A 5,727-nucleotide genomic window follows, 5' to 3' on the forward strand; every position below is an offset into this window, starting at 1 on the left:
ATCATTATAGTAACAAAGTACCCAAAAGAACAAAAGATGTAACTTTAAAGAAAATATAAAAGTCAGTCAAAAGTTTTTTTTATTTATTACAAATATATATTTAAATGTTAAACAATATACAAATAAACATACTTTAGTAACCATATTGTGCTCTTGTTTCAAAAATTGTTCAATTCATTTCTTACAGCTATCTATTCAGATAAATGGCATATCAAAGCTTTGTCAGCTGGTGCTATTTAAGACGACACTATAAGGTTATCATCCTGTCGTGTGTTGTTCTCCAGATACGCTTGGAGCTTCCTGATCAGATCGGTCACAATTTTGGCTTTCGACGACCCCTGCACTGAAGATGGCATGCAATCACGTCCTCCTTTGAAGGTCTCTCAAACTGTGATGCCAGGTCCATTGGAATCGGGGTTTCCTTCAGCTTATCTTCAAATACCTCATCAAACACAAGCCTGATCACATCCTCCACATAACTGTAGAAATATTGCAGTCAATAAATCTTTTGTTTTGATCATTTATTTCCCTGCTTCATACATTAAGTTTTTAATTATGAATGTATTTGAAATAAAACATTACTGCTTACGGTATGTCACTTGTGTGTTTTGGGAACATAGCCTTGTACTTTCCCTCTCCTGCTTTTGTTACGGCTTGGTGACATTGTAATGGATGGCTGCAAGGTACAAATACCTGTAAAATATAAACAAGCAATTAATTTATTGTAAAAGTTAGGGCTGCACGATTCGGAGAAAAAATCTAATTGCGATTTTTCTGATAAAAATTGCGATTCGCGATTTAAAGTGCGATTCATTAGTATATAATAAAAGAGCTACATCCAGGCTTGTTGTGGTGGTTTTAATAGCACCAAAGAAAGATGCTGTGCTACTGTTTATTTAAAACCTCTTAAACATTGTACCAAGTTGTCTGCAGGACTTTGCTCTTCTGCAGACAAATTTTTTTTTATCTAAGAACATTAAAATACAATTTAACAAAAATTTATTGAAAGTTTTATTTAAAATAACATATAGGCCAATGTATTTTGGCTGTCACTACAACAATGCTTCTGACAAGCAAATGTTTAGTTTTTTCTTTTAATCATAAGACTATACTCATCTTGTTTTACTTTTCAGGCATCTGTAATAAATGTAAATATATTAGTTATTAGAATCTATGATTTAACATAAGCAAAAAATACAAATAAAACACTGCACGGTCCTCACTGTACGATTTTAAATGTGGAGCTGCAGAAGCTTGTACAGATAGGGGTTGTGTACACCAAAACTTTTACGCCCGCGGCCGGCGCATGTTTTCAATTGTTTCCAATGGAAGCTCGGCGTTTTTCAAATAAGCCAGCAGCTAGCGGGTTTTTTCCGCGCTGAAAACCGGCGCTCGGCGGTTTTCACGTGCTCGGCGCTGAGAGTCTAGAGTTGAAAGAGATTCAACTGTGGGAGAAAAGCTCCGCTCGTCAATGTCAGTTCTCACACGGCCGCCCAATCACAGTGGAGCAGGGGCGGGACATTACCACAGCAACCAACCGGCTCGCAGCTGAAGTATCACAGCTACCAAAGTGCTCAGCTGAAGAAAGCTGGCACTCAGCTGAAAAACAGCTGGCATTCGGCGTCCTCAAGGCGTTTTCAGCCGCGTTTAAAAGTTTTGGTGTGTCCAGCCCCTTAAGATTAAGGAGTGATTTTAATTTTTGGTGTGTAATAAACATTTCTGACACAGAAAGCACCAGGTTACTGTCTGTCACTTTAAGACACAAGACAGCTTTAAAACTGCTCTGCTTCAATTAATATACTGATAAACATCCAGCTGTTTATGTTCACTTAGACAAGAAAGAAAACTTAAGTTTAGTGATCACGCGTGTGCTGACTGCTCTCTGTGTGCGCGCTTCATGAACCCTCGTGCCTGTAAATATTCAAAGTGGTGCAGATGTGCGGGTGCAAGAAAGTATAATGTACCTCTTTCGTCTGCTGTGTTCCGGGCTATAAACCTGCTTATAGTTTGATGAGGCGCTTGTCATTGTTTGCGATGCATGACGAGAAACGGACGTATATACCTTTCTTTAAGTCCAACATTACACAAAAGGGAAATGTTTTCGCGCATTTCTGTCCTTTCATTTGCCGGTTAATGAGTTATAATGGGTTTTTAAAATGACTGAATCCAAAACCTGCCAACTTCATGACATTCCGCGTTGTGCAGTTAATTCCATTAGTATGCATTTCGCGATTCTGTTGGTGTTTTCCGCATCGCGGAAATCATATGGCCGTACACTTTGTTGAGGAGTTGAACTGCTGCTCGCTCATGTTTTCCTAATGGTGTTATCTGACGTGTTGCCAGCACCTCAGTGTTAATGCACTCTATTGGTTTAAACTGCATCAAACGTAAAATGCGCATGAAGCGAACTGTCAAAAACTGCGTACTAGATGATTGTTATATTTGATAGTTTTGAATCGAAAAAATCGCAGCTCTTGCGATTCGAAAATCGCATCCATTCACATCGCGATTTCGGTTCAAAAACGATTAATCGTGCAGCCCTAGTAAAAGTAAATTCTACTTTATTTAACACAGTTACTAAAATACTTAAATACCTGCACAGCATTCCAATAAATGAGAAAATAAATTTTTTTTTGCTGCAAATCTGAAATCTCAGGCTACGGACGGCAAAGGCATCCACTGATGATGGTGATGGAAACATTGTGAAACGATGCTACTGTCTGGGTTCCTATTATTATGCAGAGAAAAAAAACTTTATCATCATCAGTTATACATCTAAGACTGGTAGTGGTTTCACTAGGTAAATACATAATATGTGTTAAACACCTTTGCTCCTCATATGCCAGTCTGACTCCTTGTACTGTGTGTTATGATGTTGCATGTTTGCATACAGTGTAGAAGGATGTGTCCAGCTGCGAATCTAGGATATAGACAAATAAAACAAACATGTATTCAGTCAAAAATACATATTATAACAATAGAGTACAACGACTATAACTCGTTAGACTATTCATTAAAACGTTAATGTATTACATATTACATGGCCCAACATTAGCAACACACATTACGTGTTTACTTCGTTTCAAAATCTAAGAAAGCTTCAAGTAAATACAACAGTAAAATACATATAACTTTAAACAAATCATCTGTACTTAGAGTTTCTTGAGTTTGATCATGAGAACAAATTTTACTGGTAACAGTTTAGCTGGCATTTGTATTTGTATTTAGCTTAGCAACTTAGCAAGTTTGTAAACATGTCTAAACCAACATCGATAAAAAAAACGATAGTCTGCATAATTCAACATACACGTGTGTAAATATGGTACGTTGTTTATGAAATACAGTATTACAACACAAAACAATTAGCTTGCAAGCTTAGCTCTACGCACATAATGTTAAGCTCCGGTTACCGGTTACGTAACGTACAGTAAAAGGCAAATAATAAACGTGAATACTTACAGCCTGTGATCCAGAAGTGCACAGTAATCCAACTTTCAGGAGGAGACGTCCAGCTTCGGTTCATGAGAAGCAGTTATTGTGAAAACTCCGTGAACAACTTCTGACTGGATTTTTCCGGAACCGTATTAAACATGATGTCCTCTGTGGAAGTCCATAAAGTGCTATTTTGCCCTTGCATCTAAAGAGACAGCGTCTACTCGAGAGATTTAATCGCTTAAACGATGAAACAAGAGTTTGCAAACAGGGTCAAAGCAGGGACTCACAACCTCCGCCATTTTAGCTCTCTTCTAACTCAGCGCTCTCCACCCCCGTCTTTGAGGGCGTACCCAAGCAAAGCAGAGAGGGCTGAACTATGATAATGTTGGTCTTATCTACGTCACTAATCCCAGGAAGTAAACTGTTGCCTACAATCCGAGTGTTTTTTGTAGTCCTCGAACGTTAGAGACGATAACTCGCGTCATCGTTTTCTTTGAGGTATGTACTTTTTGAATATCGTTAGCATGTACTAATGCACACTTACACACAAAAGGATGTTTAAAAACGTGTATCCCATAATAGGTGCTCTTTAACACTTTATAGTTTCAAACCTGTTTTCCCACCCCAAATGCTAATGAAGTATCCCTTTAAATGTAAATTAAGACTAATACTACAAATGACCTCTAAATCTCCCACTGTGCCCAAATGGGTCATTGTATTTATATGATCAGATTATCTCAGTACCCAACTGTGTGCTCAACTAAGTGATCAGATAATGTTTAGATAGATGTCTTGACCTGTGTTGGTTCAAGAAGTCTCACATTTGCTCCCATATTACTAGTAAGAAAGTATAACTTCAGGTTATATTATTGTATTGCTTGAACTGAGATTACCTTTTATGATTATCAAGCCTTTAAGAGGGATGAGCTTGTTTCAAAATCTAAATTGGAGTGGAATCTTTGTCAAGGCTGACTATAAATTCTTACAATCCCCCGTTTGATGCTCTTGGCAGAGAAGCATCACATCCACTCCATTCATAAAGATTACACCTCCCTTAATATTAGGGCAGGTGCCCAGTGGCGGTAATACCCTGGCTTAGGTTGTCCCCCATCTGGCCACTGGAGAATCTTTTCTCGTTATAACAAGATATTATGTCGTTAAAACGACATCTTTTCTTGTTAAAACGACATCTTTTCTTGTTAAAACGACATCTTTTCTCGTTATAATAAGATATCATGTCGTTAAAACGACATCTTTTCTCGTTATAACAACATCTTTTCTCGTTAAAACGACATCTTTTCTCGTTATAACAAGATATTATGTAATTAAAACGAAATGTTTTTCTAGTTATAACAAGATATTATGTCATTAAAACAAAATGTTTTTCTCGTTATAACGAGATATTATGTCATTAAAACGACATCTTTTTCTCTTTAAATTTACATATTTTCCGTATTAAGGAGATATTATATAAGTTAAATTACTCATATTCTCACGCCTGCTGTTTCATTAATCGACCCTTAAAAGCAGAACTGCTTTTTGCAAGATCATTGGACATTTAACTTACCTAATTCATTCTTACTTTATTGTTTTCATTTGTACTTTTTTATTAATTTATTATGATTAGGCAATGTTGACAGGATGCAGCAGACGTTGGAACTTCACTTTTACAAGAATCAAACGGAGCATTATTTGGAAATGGCATTATTCTTTGTGCACAAACTTGGCCGTTATGGGAAGCTATTCATATATAAACTGCAACATCTGAAATGTATTTAGGCTGGATATTTTTGTCAGTCAAAGTGTAATTCGATCTGATGGTGTGGTTTACCTTATGAAGAAGAAGAAGAAGAAGAAGAAGAAGAAGAAGAAGTTTTATTTATATAGCGCCTTTCCATGGCTCAAGGCCGCTTCACATAGTATAATACAGTACATTAACACCTCCACCTATACAATACAACACATAAGACCATATACACAATACAAGTACATTAGATCAGATTCAACAACATTATCCATAAAAACTACTGAAGAGATACGTTTTAAGTTGGGCCTTAAAGGTAGACAATGTTGTTATTGTACGAAGTGAAAGGGGTAGGGAATTCCATAGTTTTATGGAAGAGAATTATTACAATTTTATGCTGTGATCAAATCTGTATTTTTATTTTTTTGTGCAATATTATGCTCATGACATTTTTGTTTTTAAAGAAATTAAAATTTGCCCAAGTCATTTCAAGTATTTATTTTGTTCAATTCATATAAAAAGTTGCAGAAGCAATTTAATGTTCCACC

General features: G+C 36.4%; 1 long non-coding RNA gene across 1 annotated transcript; it reads right to left on the reverse strand.

Moving 5' to 3' along the window:
- Positions 1 to 342: 342 nt before the first annotated feature.
- Positions 343 to 3,757, reverse strand: LOC135771870 (uncharacterized). The gene is made up of 5 exons (XR_010543101.2): positions 3,460 to 3,757; positions 2,827 to 2,920; positions 2,595 to 2,728; positions 590 to 693; positions 343 to 479 (listed from the first exon to the last, which is right to left on the reverse strand). It is a non-coding gene; the product is annotated as an uncharacterized lncRNA (long non-coding RNA).
- Between the last annotated feature and the right edge of the window lie 1,970 nt (positions 3,758 to 5,727).

Source organism: Paramisgurnus dabryanus, chromosome 8 (genome assembly GCF_030506205.2).
Source record: "Paramisgurnus dabryanus chromosome 8, PD_genome_1.1, whole genome shotgun sequence".
Lineage (NCBI taxonomy): Eukaryota > Metazoa > Chordata > Actinopteri > Cypriniformes > Cobitidae > Paramisgurnus > Paramisgurnus dabryanus.